The sequence below is a fragment of the Vigna umbellata genome, chromosome 4 (genome assembly GCF_029865625.1).
Source record: "Vigna umbellata cultivar VRB3 chromosome 4, Vumbellata_1.0, whole genome shotgun sequence".
Lineage (NCBI taxonomy): Eukaryota > Viridiplantae > Streptophyta > Magnoliopsida > Fabales > Fabaceae > Vigna > Vigna umbellata.
This window is the reverse complement of record NC_142168.1, coordinates 27612251-27631845: the sequence shown is the minus strand read 5'-3', so window position 1 is coordinate 27631845 and position 19595 is coordinate 27612251. Positions and strand designations below refer to the sequence as shown.

General features: G+C 35.6%; 1 pseudogene; it reads left to right on the top strand.

Moving 5' to 3' along the window:
• Positions 1–7859: 7859 nt before the first annotated feature.
• On the top strand, positions 7860–9118 carry LOC124846830 (putative carboxylesterase 18 pseudogene; annotated as a pseudogene).
• Positions 9119–19595: the final 10477 nt, after the last annotated feature.

Below are 19595 nucleotides of genomic sequence, written 5' to 3'. Positions count from 1 at the left end.
TGGATTCTTTCATTTGGGAAGAATCCTATTTGAGAACGAGCGTCTTTACTTCGAAATATTGTGCATGAGCCTTCGGCCAAGCACAGTTGGTTATTGATGTTCGGTTATAAACTTAAGTGTGTGTGTGTGTGTATATATATATATATATATATATATATATAGTGCTCGGTCTTACACCAAGCGCTCGTACTGAGTAGTGCTCGGTCTCACACCAAGCGCTCGTATTGAGTAGTACTCGGTCTTACACCAAGCGCTCATATTTGTTTCTTTTATAATCTATTTTGATGAAAATAGCGTTCGTCCAACTTCAATAGAGTTTTTCTCTTTACCGTGCTCCGTCATTGACTGGCATTCGGATTTCTTGATGTAAATTCAAATAAACTAAGTATTTATCAGCGTTCGGTTTCTTCATGTGAATTCTTCTAAGTATTATTATTGGAATGTCTTGAAGTGTCTGTATCGATTGGTTCTGGCCTAGAGTCTTAATACTTGGCATGGTCTTTTCAGCGTTCGGTTGGGGCTCTCAAGAGTCAATTCATCTAATTGGCTCACTTTGTAAGTAACGTTTGTTCTAGTCGTTCTTGTGATATATATAGTTGTACTCGGTTTCTTTCTTAAACCGACAGTAACCCTCTCGGTCTTAATCTATTTTGGAACTGGAGACCTCTCTGTCTCGTTCCAAGTGTTCGTTCTTGTTCTGAGTTAGGATTGAACGTTCTGTATCTGTGTCCTTAATTGTACAAAGATGAAATTGAAATGATTGATAATGAAAGATGAAATTGAGATGATTGATAATGAAAGATGAAATTGAGATGATTGATAATGAAAGATGAAATTGAGATGATTGATAATGAAAGATGAAATTGAGATGATTGATAATGAAAATGAAATTGAGATGATTGATAATGAAAGATGAAGAGAATATGATATGGATGAAATGTTTTGGATTATGGACGAGCGTTCCGGGGAGGAATGACTCATGAATGTATATTGGATTTGGTAAAGTATGAATGTGGGCATGCTAAGCTGACGACTTATCCTGATGTTCCGTGATTACTCGTCCTCACGTAGAGGAGGGTAAGTCATGTGTGGGAACGACAGGAGGTCCCAGTCCTTATGGTTAATTTGGACAGATAGGACTAACCTCGGGTGACAGCTGTTGAGGGTATCCCAGTTACTACATCACCCGGGTGCACGAACGTCTGTAGCTACACAGATTTCATACAGTCCGGACGGTCAGTCTAGTATTAGGCTTTGTATGAAACGTATGATGAAATTGATCTTGTGTGTTTGATTGTGTGAAATGTATGTTTATACCTGAATTAAATTACATAAGCTTACCCTATTTCCTGTCTTGTCATGTATTCCCGTTCGTTCGTCTTTGTCATTGCGATGATCACCCTGTGGGTGAGAGCAAAAGGAGAAGAGTTGTTGGAAGAAGCATTGGAAGAGGCGCTGGAGGAAGATAACTTAGTAGAGTTAGAAGTTAAGACTGAGCTGTAGAACCGTTCGGTCAATAGTAGTCTGATAATAAGGTGAACACTCGATCACCTTTTCCCTTTGCTTTCGTTTTGACCGTTCGGTATAGGCTTTTGTAAACCGTTCGGTCAGAATTACTTAGGACGTTCGGTTTTTAATTTTCTAGTCTTTTTGTAAGGTCCTTCGGCCTTAACCGTACGTCCTATCTTTTGTAAGAACTTAGCTGTAATATTATTATATGTAATCATTTACACTGTATTTTTGGGATGTTACAAATAATGTCAAAAGATAGATTATAAAGTAATTATTATAAGAAATATATAAATATATATAGTATGTAGATAAGTGAATGTAACAAAATATCTGTGGAAGAATTCTTATATTTGGCTATCCGGACGAGGATTGGTTGGATCTGGGACTTCATGTCTTAATTTCTTATCTGAACTTCAAATTATACACGTGAAAAATATGAGCATTTATTTGGATTAAACGAGGTAAAAGTTGAAGTAAAATATATTTTATTTTTTAAAAGTAAGTGCTTTATCTTCATCATTGGGGAATATCATACTTGAATGAGCTCAAGGTCTTCAAAGACTTCAAATATGACATTCACAAACAACTTTTATGGTAACTAAGTAACTCCACGACTAATAAACTAATTGTGCAACAATAATATATGTAATGATGTGTATCATCAATGACATTTCATTTTTGTCATAACTATCACTTTCAATTTAAACATGAACTACTAAGTTTATACTCTCATAGTAGGACACCCAATTACTACCAATATATTCTAAAGGTTTAATGTCTCGGTAGGTCCCTATTTTCGTTCAGAATCTCAAATAGGTCTCAGACTTATTCGGCGTCTCAATTGGATCCTTATTTTTGTAAAATTGAATCAAACAAAGGCTTGCCGTTAAATTGATCAAACGCCGTTAAGGAGAGTATTACGTGGCATGCTGACTGTGTAGTTTTAATTTACGTGGCATTAAAAACGTGTGTCAATTATATTTTTTTAATTTTTGAATTAAAAAATTAAATGTACACAGTGGAAATATAATTTAAGTAAGGACAAAGTTGGAAAATCAAAGTGCCAAAAGCCTATTCTCCTGTGCAATTCCAAAATCGAAATCAAATTGGGGAAGGTGAGTTTCAGGGTTCTGGACGTTTGTTTCTTTTGCTTGAATCAAGAATTTCAACGTTGGAAGCGCTTTCTTTTTCTATTCCTTTGCTTTAACCGCAACGTAGAGAGATTTCTTCCTTTCTCTTACTCCGGGGTATGGCTGGGTATCGCAGGAACGAGAGATGACTCCGGCAGTGATAGCGCGGTGACGGTGTGGAGATGGCGCGACCAAGCGGCTTTTGTGGTGGTTTGTGACAACGCGTTGGACATTCTTCTTCTTTTTCCCTTTCCCTCTTTTCTTGCGCTGATTCACGTCGTAAGGGAGGGAGTTTCTTCCGTTTTCTTTTTCTGGTTTAGTTCTGGTTGCAGGGAGGAGGATGCGAAACCGGCGGATCACACGCAACGTTCATCACTCGCGACGGCGATGCCTCTACGGTTACGAGGGTTTCTGCGTTTCGTGGCAAGGGTTTTCATTTCGGGTTTTTGAGTTCTCTGTTCTCGCGTGTGGCCCGCGAATTGGGGGTGGTGGTTTTTGATTCCCTTTCTGCAGATTGTAAAATGATTTGGAATTCAACTGTTGCAATTTTGGGGTTAGGTTATGAAATTGGATTTGGAAATTTCTTTGAAGGGCTTGAAAATGGGAATTATTGGGGTTTCTTTTTCTCTCCCACGGACCCTAATTTGGAGTCCAATTTTTTTCCCCAATCTGATTTTGATTTCTCAGTTGCAGGGCTGCTGCACATAATTTTTTTTCCCAGTTTGTCCTTAAATTACATGATTTAACATCTTTGCAATCCATTTTTTAATAAGAAAATCAATTCATACTCGTTTTAATGTCACGTGTGATTAATCAGTACAGTCATCATGCCACCAAACCCAAACTTAAACGGTCGTTTGTTCAATTTGACGGCAGACCCCTAATTGCTACAATTTTACACAAAAAAGAATCCAATTGAGAAGTCGAAAAGAAAAGGGACCTATTTGAGATTCACGCCGAAAATAGGGACCTACCGAGACATTAAACCTATTCTAAATAAAGGAAGAAAACATTTTTTCTAAAAAAACTATTTCTTATATTTGTATCTATGTCAAATTAAATTAATTCTCAGTAAAGCTTGTGTTAAACATCGTTGTCACTGAAGAATTTATTAAAAAATATGAAAGATTATACTAAATTCATGACAAAAATACATTCTATATATAGATAAAATATACTTATTATTAAAAAGTTAAATAAATACATGGATGGTTATTAAAAGTTAAATAAATACTTATTAAAGGTTATTTTGAGATTGTTTGTTAATGATAAATATCTTAATGACAAAAATACTTAATGATATAAAATACTAAATACTTACTTTTTAGAAGTTTTTATTAACTTTTTTTTTGCCTACCTCTACTAAGTTTCAATGTAGTTTAAATTGACTTATAATTATTTTTAGTATTATAATATTCTCTCACGAATCAAACTAACTTATTTAAAAGCTAATTCCAATTCATTTTCAAAATAAGTTCTTTTTAAACATTAAAGAACTAGGAACTGTCTTAGAAGACAAACCAACCAAGAAATCATATTCCAATAACATACCACTAATAGAAACATCAAGATTCTTAATAAAAAAAATTATTCACAATACAAATATTATCATAATACAAATATTATCATGATTAACTATCTTTGGCTTAAGCTGTAATTGAGAAGTAGATGGTATCACGGTAAACAATACCACAATAAGCTAAACCATAAGTTTCTTCACATATTGCTTTAGTGCATACTCTACAATATGTACCATGAATCACTAATTAGCCCTTAGTTTATGGACACCAACTAACCATTATGTTACTCTAAATTTTTAATTAACATAGCCATATTAATTATTTGTTGAAATTTCCTACTTTTATTATAACATATTCACACATTTAATTTTTTATGCAATCATCTAATATAAAATATAAAATTATACCATTAAAATATATTAATTTTGTAATAATTAATTTAAAGATTATATGTAAAGTAATTTTCAATTAACTGGCAATACTTTCCACTCACAATATAACAAGCTGAACTAAATATAAAAAAGAAGATCGAAATAGATTATAAAATTTAAAATATATTTTAACACGAAATCTATTGTGAGCGTAACATGAATTCAATTTCATTCAATTAATGCGTCTAATAACAATCTTGTAAGAAATGAATTCTCTATAAATTTATTAAAAGAGTTCATGCGTTTTTCTCATTCCATGGCCACTAGGTTTTAGGTTCAAAGTCATTCACTTTACTTAAAATATCATAACTATAGGACGATGACCTCAACTACAATTCATCAATAAAGTATCATTCAAATAAAATACATGAATATTTTTATCAAATATAAGAATTGGAATTAACATTTAAGATCAGGTGGACAAACAATTAAGGTTTAATACCTCTTTTGGTCCCTCGAAAGGGGGTCAATGTTTAATTCGGTCCTACCTTTTTTTAGAAGTTCAATGTGGTCCCAACTTTTGTAAAAAGTGTGCAATCAAGTCCTTTTTAGAAACGGTGTTGAGTTTTTAACGGAGCAGCTGACAGGGTGGACTGAAGTTAGCTACGTGGCTGTGTGTTGGTAATACGTGGCTGTGAGAGGGTGATACGTGGCTGTGAGAGGGTAAATGTGATAATATTACTAAGGTTAAGAAATCAGAAGTTAGGGTTTGAGGAGTTGCAGAGAAATTGGTGTTTGAGATACAAATGGCTTCTTCTGAAGGGTGTTCGTCGTGTTCGAGAAGTTGGGGCAAAGGATCTTCTCGGTGGTCCCATGGTTGTGGTGTGAGAGGAGGTGGGATAATCCCTACTTGTTACTGTGGTGAGGTGTTTGCAGCGTCTAATAATTCATCTTCTACCTTGTCTTGTTCAACTTCGAAAATCAATGGTTGTGCATCGAGCTTCTTGAAGAAAACGCCAGCGAATAATACACAGACGAAAAGTCTGGTGTTTCTACCGCCGTCGTCTTTGCCGTTTTCTACCCCCAAAAGTGCATCTGCGTCTGCATCTGCATCTCCGGCTGATAATAGCGACACCACCAATTAAATAATTGGTGATTTTTCTATGACCAACTACTGTATTTTATTCTTGGATTATTGATGTAATTAATTAAGATATGCTAAGTAAAATTCAGCACAAAACACGTAAATAAATTATGAACATATTTACTCCTTTTTTGTTTTATATTTTTTGGATGAAATATACTTTATGAAACTGAACCAAAAGCTACTACATTTGATATTGACTTGTATGAATAAGTCAGTAACTGTGGGTTTCCGATTGGATGCATGCTTTTGCTTTTCAATTGGGGAAAATTAACGTTCTATTTGGAATTTATTATTTAAGTTGTTTTGATTCATGTTTTGATGGGGATGCATAAGTTTAGAAGTTACTGTAGTGTAACTTTTTTATCAAACATAAACCCTAACCTGATTTGTGGTTTCCAATTTCAGTTTCAGATTTGCAGTATCCAATTCGCGCTTCAGATTTCAACACACTTCCTCCATGATGATAAATCCCAAATTACCAATTTCTCTGTAACTCCTCAAACCCTAACTTCTGATTTCTTAACCTCAGTAATATTATCACATTTATCCTCTCACAGCCACGTATCACCCTCTCACAGCCACGTATTACCCACACACAGCCACGTAGCTAATTTCAGTCCACCCTGTCAGCTGCTCCGTTAAAAACTCAACGCCGTTTCCAAAAAGGACTTGATTGCACACTTTTTACAAAAGTTGGGACCACATTGAACTTCTAAAAAAAGGTAGGACCGATTTGAACATTGGCCCCCTTTCGAGGGACCAAAAGAGGTATTAAACCAACAATTAACTACTCAATAATTAATCGGTAAAGACAACCATGAAGTAGTTAAAGAATAATCAATAATAATAACAATTATTGATTGACAATTAATGGAATAATGAAAGTTGTTTATTAGTAATGGGTCAGACCTAAGGGTAAACTCATTTTAAATATATGTTTGACAGGAAACCTAATGGTAAGCTCATTTTAAATATATGTTTGATAGGATAGGAGGGTCAGGTAACTGATTCTAAGTACTCATTTTTATTAAACATTATTACATAAAGTCACTAACTGGAGCGTAAGAGTGCCTTTGATAGATACTCTCTCTCACAACTTAGACAAGAAGGAGAGAGAGAACATCAGAACTTGGATAATAGAGGACCATCAGAAAACCCCTCAATCTTCATAATAACTTTGTGTTTTTGCTGAAATGGGACGAGGATCTCCGCCGAACGTCTTCCAGTCTCTGTCGAACGATCTCCTGGCTCTAAGCTCCGATCGGTCTTGTTAATCCTGCATGCCGAGCGTTCTGTCTCTCCTAGTTCTGGTAACCGAGCACCGAATGGGGGGTGACCTGCAAAAGACACTTCGACGCTCAAGTCAGAAATAGGTCTTATAGTTTTGTCATCAGTTTAAAAACGTAAGTTTACCTCGAACCTAAACCCTTATCTATAGAGTTTAAAGGAATCTGACCAATTAATTTAACTCTTAATGGTCATTAATTCAAACCTTAATTGTTTAACCGTAGCCGTTATCACATTTATTGTGCCTTAACTCTTGCTCCATAGTTGTAGGGACTGAACGACTGAGAGATTTTTTCCTGCACGTTGTCTGTTCGGTCGGTGCACCTTTACCACTCGGTCGGCCATGAGCCCAAAGTGACTTAGAGGTTCTCTTGTACCTGTGCTTTTCGGTCGGCTATGAGTCGCCTTAACTCTGCTCAATGATTGTCGCGACCGAACAACTGAGAGACTTTTTCCTGACCGTTGTCCGTTCGGTGGGTGCACCTTTACCACTCGATCGGCCATGAGCCAAAAATAACTTAGAGGTTCTCTTGCACATGTATGATTCGGTCGACTATGAGTCCGAGTAAGAGATCTCAACATCTTAATCGAAATACAAATAATGTGATTCCATTCCATACAAGACCTACAAAAGAATGATCATATTAAATATTTAAAGCATATGACAAAGTATTTAGAAATATAATGATGTATAGGCCGAAAGTGTATCTATCATCAAGGGTGGAACTCCAAGGCATGAAGTCTAATTTAGGGAAGGACTATTTGGACATATCCTGTTTTAACTGAAAACACCAAAATACCATTTTTCATATTTGTAATAAGCCACTTTGATCAAACAACCTATGAAATGGAAGCTTTTATTCTCATAAAGTGATGTGATAAATAACGACCACTTACCTTTTACAACAGAAAAATGAAATAAGTGTCGAGTTGGCGAATGTTGTCGTTCTTCTGCAATTTCCCCATTTGAAGCTTTTCTCATTCTTGGAAACGCAGAAACGACAATGGCGCTATCCAAAGGCTCTGAAACGGCAAAACCCAAACCGGTTATACCATGGAAGGCGCGCATTTCAATAACCTTTATTTCTACGATTACCGACGCTGCGCGTCGCTCTAACGGCACCATTAATCGCCGTCTAACGAACCTTCTCGATCTCAAGGCACACGCCAGCTCCTCACCCGTTAATGGTGTTACCTCTAAAGATGTCACCATTGACGCCGAAAACAAACTCTGGTTCCGAGTATTCGCCCCCGCAGTCTCCCCCGCCGCCGGCACCCTCCCCGTCGTCGTCTACTTCCATGGGGGTGGCTTCGCGTTCCTCTCGCCGGACTCCCTCGGCTACGACGCCGTCTGTCGCCGAATATGCCGCCACGTCCCCGCCGTCGTTGTTTCTGTCAACTACCGCCTCACACCGGAGCACCGGTACCCGTCACAGTACGACGACGGTGAGCTCTTCCTCCACTTCCTCGACGAGAATCGCATGGTACTGCCGGAAAACGCTGATGTGTCAAAATGTTTCCTTGCCGGCGACAGCGCCGGGGCTAACTTAGCTCACAACGTCGCAGTTCGGGTCGGGAAGATGGGAATCCGGGAAAACGAGGTTGGGAATTCAGGGCTTCGGAGAATCCGGATCGTCGGGTTGGTGGCGATCCAACCTTTTTTCGGTGGGGAGGAGCGGACGGAGGCTGAGGTGAGGTTTGAAGGTGCGCCGCTGGTGTCAAAGGAGAGGACCGATTGGACGTGGAAGGCGTTTTTGCCTGACGGGTCGGATCGTGACCACAGAGCATGCAACGTGAGTGGGCCGAATTCGGAGGATTTGTCGGGTTTGGATTACCCGGATACCGTTGTTGTTGTGGGTGGGTTTGATCCTTTACAAGATTGGCAAAGGAGGTTTTACGAGTGGTTAACAAAATCGGGTAAAAAGGCCCAATTGGTTGAGTATCCAAAGATGTTTCATGCTTTTTATATATTTCCTGATTTGCCCGAGTCTTCTCAAATGATCACACAAATAAAGGATTTCATGAATAAGAAACTCGCTGAATAGAATTGATTAATGTTGTTATTCATTTGTTTTTACAGTGGAGGTGGTCGTAGTGAAATAATACCATATGAGCATGCTTTGTTTAAGAAAATTGTGTTTGTTGTAAGTATTCAATAATGTCAAGTATTTAGTTCATTTATAAATTCATTTTTTATATGAGGATTTTTTATTGACGTATTTTTTCTTGTTATATGTGAAAATTTTCTTGTGATTTTTTGAAATTCAAATCAAAACATTCAATCAATGTTGTTTACCTAATTCTATAAAATTACCTAGTTTTAAATCTAAGGATGAAGAATCTCTAACATTACATATAGAGATTAATATAATGTGAGAAATTTAGTGTATTCAATATTAACAAAATACTAAGTGTTTATAGGAATGTTCATTTATAAATTCATCTTCTAAATGGAGAGATAAATATTTTTGACAAGTTAGATCAACTAAAAAAAATAGGCTATGGTGATATTGTGTTAGTTGGAGATGTATTTTTTTTTCTTTGATATTATGGTGCACCTAATTATTAATATAGTAAGAGAAGTTAGAATTTGTGGTTTAGTATTCTTACGATGGAAATACCTACCATATTGAGCGATAAATAAAAATATTAAAAGGCTATGTAAATAATCAATATGGTCCTAAAGCATCAATCGTTGAATGATGTGTTGAGGAAGCTATTGAGCTCTATATATAAACTACTTATTAGATATTGAAGCTATAGGAGTACCTAAGTCTCGTTACCATGGAAGATATGTTGTTAAGGATACTTGAAGTGCAAAAATTATGATTCTGAATAGAGGTGAAGTTCTACGAGCACACACACACGCACACGCACACACACGCACACACACATACACAAACACACACACACTGAACACACCATAACCTTTTTAAAGTGGTTCAAACAACAGGTTCAAGTTGATCATACAACTTCTAATACATTTAACTGACTATCAAGTAAGCCAAACTTTGATGTCATATGTTAGAGTGAGTATGATATAAATAATTATACACTTCACATAAAAGAATAACATGAAAAAAACACCACACAAAATAGTGGAGTAATGGTGAAGGTTGAATCAATGCATTTCTCGAGTTTAAGGATGAAAATTTTAATATAACATTAATGTTCTATTTTGGTGTGATTGATGATATTTGGGCGATAGATTACATAAGTTTCAAAGTACTTATTTTTAGATGTAAGTGAGTTTATGGTAATATTGACATCAAGATCGATGATCTGCGTTTTACATTGGTTGAATTAGAAAAGACATGCTATATTGAAAAGCCATTTATCATGGCATCTCAGGCAAAACAAGTATTTTATGTCACTAATCCCGTAAACAACAAATGGTCAGTGGTGCTCTAAGTTAGAACAATGCATGATACTAATGATAATGACGAAGTCATTCTTGATATTAGTGAAACTCCATCTTTCTCATCAAATATGTCAACCTTAAATGTTGATAATGAAGTAAATGATGTATATGCAATACATGATGATCACCATGAAGTGTTATGGAAGAACATCCCAACTTGACAATGTATAAATTCAAATTTTAGATATATGTCAAATTATATGTTTATTTTATCATTAATTCTTTCTAAAAATTATGGTTTGAATAGGGATATCTCTAGTCACATACCATCTGGTGTCTTCCCTACCTTCACAAAGTGGAGATGAGATTCATAGACCTACCCAAAATAAGGGGTAGGCGTGAGACTAGGTTGAGAGAGTTGACAACTACTTGCAACGCTGATCATAACTTACCCATATGTTTTGATATGTAAACCTGTAAACCTTTGGGAGAGAACAACACAAAATTCGTCAGTTATGTTGCACTGCTCAGTAGAAGCAAGGCATCCGTTATTAGTGATGATTGGGACCATGTGTAAGAGTGTGTGAAGAATTATATATGAGTATCCTAGTATGAAATCTTAACTTTTATCATTTATCGTGAACATATATAATTTATATTTAACATACGTCATTGATTCTTATTGTGCAGGTCAGATATAAAGTTCCAAACACTAATCTATTAAGGACAAAATGGATTTCATATGCTGGAGAACGATGGAAGAATTTTAAGACTGTGTATATAACTTGTTAAGGAGAAGCGATTAGATACTACCTTTCAGGTAAATTAATATTATATATAAGTTGAGCTATTTATAATAACATATTGCTAATATGATTCATTCTTTATAATTTGATGTCATAGGCTAAGAGGAGAGTTGCACAAGAGATGAAAAAAAAATCTCCCACATTCATAGATTCTCTCGTGGGGTTATGAGAAATTGGACCAGAAGATGATTAAAAAGACAACTGCCTCTAATCCTAGTAGGGCCTTAGATATGAGTATGATGGCTCGTCTTCCTCGTCATGATACATGGAAAAGAGCTCTCCAAAGACCATCAAGGGAGTATACATTTGAGGAACCAATGGTGCATTGTAAGTACCTCAATGTTAACAAATTATTAACATACTTTCTAATCTTAACTTCAAAATTTTAGATTGTAGGATGAGTTGTGTTGTAGAGCGCACATGGTATCTTCACTCAACAAGGGTGTGAGGACATGTTGACGGTTGCCATTGGTCGTCCAAAGCAACATGGATGTGTTTGTGATATTGGGAATTTTGTTGGTACCTATAAATGTTTCAGCCTATCAACTCATCATAGTAAAACCCATGTCATTGAGGAAGTTCTCAGGTCTATTAGAGAAGAAATGAGATAAGAGATGAGAAAGGAGATGAGCGAGATTAAGAAGTATTGTGATATATGAGCATAATTGAAGAATGAGTACTTTGATATACAGACACAATTATTAGTAGATGAGTGAGCAGAGTTAGCCTCTCCTGTAGGCAAACCTAAGAATCCTCATTAACAATATTCTCTTATTTGTATAAGCACAAAGTGTAGTTGTAATGTTTCCCCTCAAGAGGCTTCTCCCATTGTTGATACATACTACAAGTTGTTTAATGATGATGCCCTCCAGTGCTTAGTGGTTTTAGGTAATTTGTCTAATTATATTATTTGACATGTACTTGCTTGTTGAATTATATTCTTTGATCTATTTTACAAACATTACTTGGTTTCCTTAGGTAAAATGTATTCAATAAGGTCAACCATACACCATGAAACCATTAAAGTTGATATGATGATGGTGATGGTTGTAGAGGTTCGAGATGCTACTACTCGAGTCCCTATGCTCACTCAGGAGGTTGAGATAATGGGGCAAGCCCTTGAAAATTTTATCCTTTAGTCAATTTAATTAGCAAAAGCAGTTGCAAAGGAAGTAATTGCTCTTAGTTGTTTTAATTAAACACTTTTTTTTATTAATGTATATTAATCCTATTTAATTATTTAAATATGTATACCAATTTAAAGCACAAGAGGAGAAAGATGTGAATAAATCGTTGCCACAACCGCTACAGTGGCCACAATTGTCACAATAGATGATTCTAGAACAACTTGGTGCAATGAAAATGAAAATCTCCCTGCCACCTAATGAGTTAGAAATGCCTCTTGAAGTCTCAAATTGAACATCTCACCTCCCTTCTTTATATGATAGAATTTTTTTTTGAAGTTATCTCTATCACTAATATGTTATATATATATATATATATATATATATATATATATATATATATATATATATATATGTATTACAACTTTGGTTGGTATACATAAATTTTTACTTTTATCAAGTTTAAATATATTCAAGAGGTTATTTTAATATTATTCATTTTCAAGTATATGCATTTGGAGAACGAATATATATATGGATTTATTGACCTTGTTGTCATTTAAGAAGTTGGGAATAAAGGTGAAGAGGTGTAAAAGTATTTGAAAAGGAAAAAAAAAAAGTCTACTTAGTGTAAGATCCTTGAAAATATTTGTAAGTTAAAATGTAAGATCCATGAAAAAAAAAATATTTATAATAGTAAATTTTAACATTTTATTAGTAATAATAATTTTAATGGATAGAAAAATGTAAATTTTTGGATATAAAGTTATAGTAATTTTAGAGGGAGAGCTTCAAATTTTTTATAACTTATTTAGGATTTTTTTTAGAAATGTGAATAGTAAATAGTAAATAGTAAATAATGAATAGTGAATAGTGAATAGTTAAAAAAAAAAATATTAAAATAAATTATGGAAGAGAACACTCCACGTAGAATTAATCATTCAGAGATAAGAATGGTGAATAAAAAAATAATTTTTGAATAGTAAAAATGAATAGTAAAAGTGAATAGTAAAAATGAATAGTAAAAATGAATAGTAAAATTTTTGGCTATAAATAGCCAAGGGGGGGAGGCTGAAGATTTACACCAAAATTCTAGAGAAATTGTGAGAGAAGAGAGTTAGAGGAAATTCTAGTTAAAGAGAGGAAATTCTGGAAGTTTCCGGATAACGGTTTGAGAAGAGGAAACTAAGTCTGGAATAGAGGTAAGGGAAGCTAACTTTGAGTATTTCTTTTTGTATTATCTTGAGTCTTGAATATGCTATATTTTTCTTTTGTCTGATTTTAAATCTTAAATATGGAGTATTTTGTTTCTGTATGATTTTGAATTTTAAATGAGAATATGTTTTTTTTGTGTGTTAATATCCAAGTGTGATAGTTGTAAAATGTGATATTGATTATGTTATGTCAATTGTATGTTATTAGTGGTTTATTTTTGTATTTTGGAAGGATTAGAAATTGTCTAACCGGCTCTGCCAGATTCAATTTCTTGTTTCCCCAAACATTTTATTGTTTTCCTTATTTTTTTATTGTATTTTGGAAGGATTAGAAATTGTCTAACCGGCTCTGCCAGATTCAATTTCTTGTTTCCCCAAACATTTTATTGTTTTCCTTATTTTTTTTATTGTATTTTGGAAGGATTAGAAATTGTCTAACCGGCTCTGCCAGATTCAATTTCTTGATTCCCCAAACTTTTTATTTCCTTCCGTATTTATTTTATTACATTTTTGGAAGGATTAGAAGTTGTCTAACCGGCTCTGCCAGATTCAACTTCTTGTTTCCCCAAACTATTTATTTCTTTACTTATTTATTTTATTGCATTTTTGGAAGGATTAGAAGTTGTCTAACCGGCTTTGCCAGATTCAACTTCTTATTTCCCCAGACATGTATTGTTCTTGTTATTTAATTATAATGCATTGATGGATGGATTAGAAGTTGTCTAACCGGCTCTGCCAGATTCAACTTCTTGTTTCCCCATGAATTTTTATATTAAGATTATTTTTATGATTGTCAAATATTGTATTCTTCTATGACCATTTATAGTAATGTTTTATTATTGTTAATTGTTTATAATTATCTTGTATGAATTCTATTATGGATGTTTATTGTGATGATTTTATTGAATGAGTTTGTTGGCTGAAATTAATCTTGTTGGAAGGTTTGGAATAAGGGTTCTGTAATAGCTTGTATATGGGTATTAAATATATATACAGTGTTTGAGGTTGTTGTGAGAGGAAGTAAAATTAGGCATTTTAAGATTTAGAGCATAAGAAAACAAGGTAGATAAATTAAATAAACAAATTGTTAATTATTGAAGGCCTCCCTTTGTTGGTAGGATAGAGGAACCTTAAAAACCTGAGTTGGCACATCCCGGATCATAGAGCAGCCCTGGCCTGGTCCAGTCAGTTGTGACTAGTCATATGTGCTAGCGTCGAAGGTGAGTTTGATGCGTTCAGACATCTGGGTCCTCTCCGGTGACCAATTGGGGTAAAGAAAAATCTCTATTAGGATGAAAATAAAATAAAACAAGTTGATTGTAGATGCATAATATTATCATGGTAAAAATTTCATATATATTTTATTTATCATTACATTGAGCCCAGACTTTAATATGTAGTTCCTAAGATATGTTGATGTATTTTGGTTGATCCATGATCTTTGTTTGGTGAAAATATGTTGAGTTATACTCGTTATGGGCAAAATGAGTTTATAATATGAAGCATGATATCTGGCAATATGTTTAATTTATCGATACCAAAACGGGTTATTATGAATTCATGATTAAAGAATGAACATGATTGAGTTAGGTGGATAAGAGGGTATGAATTGTTGGTTTTTATGAAATGTTGGAGTGGATATGAGAAATCATTACTTATGAAATGATGTTTACTACCGGGAGTAGTATGTTCGAGTTATACCATGAGAGTTTGGTATGAGCAAAGTAACACCTGAGGTTTATGGAAGCAGGCAGAGAGGGGTCTGACCATAAGGCTTCACAAAGTAAGACATAGTATGTAAGTGAGGCTTAAGGAAGCAGGCAGAGAGCGGTCTGATCATAAGGCTTCATGAGTAAGCATGGTACACTTGTAAGATTTATGGAAATGAGAAAGATGATTTTGATAATGATGAATTAATGACATCGGAATAATGATATTTTATCAATTGCAGAAATACATGATTTTAATATTTTTGTTACAAGTTTAATGATTTTATGATATGGTTGGCTTACCCTTATTTGTTTGTACTATGATCATATAACTCATGTTATATGTGATTAGATAATGTTGCAGATGCGGTTGAAAAAGCTTAGAGATGAGAGAGATGCGGGGAAAAACTTTCAGGGATTTTTGTAAAAAGAATAAATTTGTATTGGGAAGATTATGTTGTGTAAAATTTATAAGTTGAAATTTCAATGGTGAAGACTATATTGTTTAAAGTTTGTAAGTTTGGTATTGTACTTTGGAGTAATTGAAATAAAGTTTGATTGTTTATATGAGATATCAAATTAATTTAGTCTCTACTATCAGTAATACCCTTTAAAATATTCGGGTGTTACATTATGGTATCAGAGCAATGGTTTTCGAAAGTATTTTGGGACTATGGGGAGTGAAATTATTATTCTTAGTAAAACTATTAATGGTTATGATTAAAATGACTATTTGGAGGAAATTGATATCATATGCTAAATTGTATTGTTATCTTTTTGAAGAAATCATTTAAACTCGACAAAGATGCAGCAACAACAAGTTGATCAAGTACCTCAAAATCATTCTAGCTTGAATGACTTCTTAAGGCATGATCCAACTAAATTTAATGGGGAGGCTACTCCTGATGAGGCTGACTCTTGGCTAAGGCAGAACGAGAAGATTTTTCGGGTAATAACTTGCTCAGAAGAACAAAAATTAACTTATGCATCATTTCTTTTGGTGGGTGAGGCTGAATATTGGTGGGAAAGTATGCAACAGTTGATGACGGTTCGTGGTGAGACTGTGAATTGGGAGAACTTTAAGATAAGGTTCTTAGAAAAATATTTTCCAAACAGTGCAAAATTTGCAAGGGAGGCGGAGTTTCTGACCTTACAACAAAGAAGGTTATCAGTACAAGAGTACGTAGTAAAATTTAATTATCTCTCGAGGTTTTATACTCAGAATATCACAGAAGAATGGAGATGTCGAAAATTCGAGGGAGGACTAAGGCATGAACTGAAGAAGGTACTTATGCCATTGGAAATACAAGAGTTTCCAGCATTGGTAGAGAAAGCCAGAATGATAGAATTATTGGAGTTTGATCCAAGTAGAGTTTCCAGACTTGCAAAGGGAGAATCTTCAATGAAATTCAACAAGAAACCTTATGAAAAATCACAATTATCATATCGAGGAACAGTGAAGTGTTTTGAGTGTGGAGGGGCACATTTTAGACGTGACTGCCCTAAACTTATTGGGGAAAGAGTTGAAGGGAAGAGATGTTTCATCTGCAATGATCCGGGACATTTTGCTAATGTCTGTCCAAAGAAAAAGAAGGTGGGAGAACCACAACAACAAGATTCTGCTGAAGTAAAGCCCCGGGCAACAGGAAGAGTATTCGCAATGTCTGCAGAAGAGGCTACTAAGCCAGGTACATTAATCTTACACACCTGTATGCTGTTAGGAGAATGCGTATATGTTTTGTTTGACTCTGGAGCCACACACTCCTTTATATCCCTAGCATGTTTAGAAAGACTCGGATTACCGATGCTTGATCTAGGGTGTGAATTAGTAGTTTCTACACCAGCATCGGGACCAGTTACGACCAGTTCAGTCTGTGTCGGATGCCCGATCCAAATTGCAGGACGCAAGTTCAAAGTGAACTTGATCTGCTTACCCCTTCAAAATCTAGACATTATTTTAGGAATGGATTGGTTGACTGCCAATCACGTTCTTATTGATTGTGGGAAACAAAAGATAGAGTTTCTAAATTTGAACAATTTAGAACTAAGCTCAACTCGAGTCGCGGCGAAGGATATCAAAGATGGAGCTACCTGCTATGTGGTGTTAGCTCAGGAGAAAAGAGAGAATACTGAAGAACAAATCATCGGAATACCTGTGGTAGAAGAATATGTTGATGTTTTTCCAGAAGAAGTGCCAGGTTTACCACCTAGTCGAGAGATCGATTTCACAATAGATCTAGTGCCCGGAGCTGGCCCGGTTTCTATGGCTCCATACAGAATGGCTCCTGCCGAACTAGCAGAGTTGAAAAAGCAAATCGAAGATTTGTTGGAGAAGAAGTTTATCCGTCCAAGTGTGTCTCCATGGGGAGCTCCTGTATTGCTAGTGAAGAAGAAGGATGGAAGTTCAAGGTTGTGCGTGGATTATCGACAGTTGAACAAGGTTACAATAAAGAACAAATATCCTTTGCCAAGAATCGATGATCTATTAGATCAGTTGAGAGGAGCAGAGGTGTTTTCAAAAATTGATCTCAGATCTGGTTACCATCAGATTCTTGTCAAGACGGAAGATGTACAAAAGATGGCTTTCAGATCTCGCTATGGACACTTTGAGTACGTAGTAATGCCGTTTGGTGTGACGAATGCCCCAGCGATTTTTATGGACTACATGAACAGAATATTTCGGTCATGTTTAGATAAGTTCGTGGTAGTATTTATAGACGATATTCTTATCTATTCAGAGAATAAGGAAAAGCATGCAGAACACTTGAGGGTGGCGTTGGAAATTTTAAGAAAACATCAACTGTATGGGAAACTATCAAAGTGTGAGTTCTGGATAGAGAAAGTACAATTTTTGGGTCATGTGATTTCTGCTCAAGGAATCTCAGTGGATCCAGCAAAAGTTGAAGCTGTGCTAAAGTGGGAGCGGCCGAAAACTGTAACTGAAGTACGAAGTTTTGTAGGATTAGCCGGTTATTACCGACGTTTTGTCGAAGGGTTTTCCAAGATTGTAGGTCCTCGTACTCAGTTAACTCGTAAAGATCAACCATTTCTGTGGACTAACAAGTGCGAAGCCAGTTTTGAAAATATGAAGCAACGACTAACGTCAGCACCAGTATTAATCATTCCAGACTCTAGCAAATCTTTTGAGGTGTACTGCGATGCGTCATATCAAGGATTGGGGTGCGTTCTAATGCAAGGAAGGAGACCTGTAGCTTATGCATCTAGGCAGCTAAAAGCGCATGAGAAGAACTACCCAACGCATGACATCGAACTTGCAGCAATAGTATTTGCATTAAAGACATGGAGACACTACCTCTATGGGGCAAGTTTCCAAGTTTTTAGTGACCATAAGAGTCTAAAGTATTTGTTCGATCAAAAGGAATTGAACATGCGACAAAGAAGATGGATGGAATATATGAAGGACTATGACTTCGAGCTTTTATATCACCCAGGAAAAGCCAATGTGGTGGCAGATGCATTGAGTAGGAGACAAGCTCAGATAACAACGATGATGGTGAAGGAATTAGAACTGTTAGAAAAGTTACGTGATATGAACTTGGGGTTGCAGTTAAACCCAGATCACATATGGTGTAGTCATTTAGTAATCACTAGTGACTTCTTAGAACAAGTAAAGGTTGAGCAGTCGATGGATCAAGAGTTGCAGCAAAAGATCAGGTTGTTGGACACCGATCAAGCTAAGGAGTTCGTTCTAAGTAAAGATGGCATACTTCGATTTAAAAACAGAGTGTGTATCCCTGCAAAGAGTGAATTAAAACATTTAATTTTAGACGAAGGCCATAAAAGTCGTCTTAGCATACATCCAGGTATGACTAAGATGTATAAGGACCTGAAAGAGTCATTTTGGTGGAATGGAATGAAGAGGGATGTGGTCGAGTTTGTAGCAGCCTGCTTGGTGTGTCAAAAGGCAAAAGTGGAGCATCAAAAACCGGGAGGGATGTTACGACAGTTAGACATTCCTCAATGGAAGTGGGACAGTATCTCGATGGACTTTGTAACACATTTACCAAAATCATCAAAAGGTCACGATTCTATCTGGGTTATCGTTGATAGACTAACCAAGAGCGCTCACTTTTTGCCTATTAATCAACGTATGTCACTAGAAAAGCTGACGGAGTTATACATCGGGGAAGTAGTGAGGTTGCATGGCATACCTACAAGCATTGTGTCAGACAGAGATCCAAGGTTTACTTCAAGGTTTTGGCAGACGCTACAGAAGGCTCTGGGAACACAGTTGAAGATGAGTTCGGCTTATCACCCTCAGACTGATGGTCAAACAGAAAGGACTATTCAATCTTTGGAGGATTTGCTGAGAACTTGTGTATTAGATCATCTTGGAAGTTGGAATGAGATACTACCATTAGTAGAATTTACTTACAACAACAGTTATCATTCC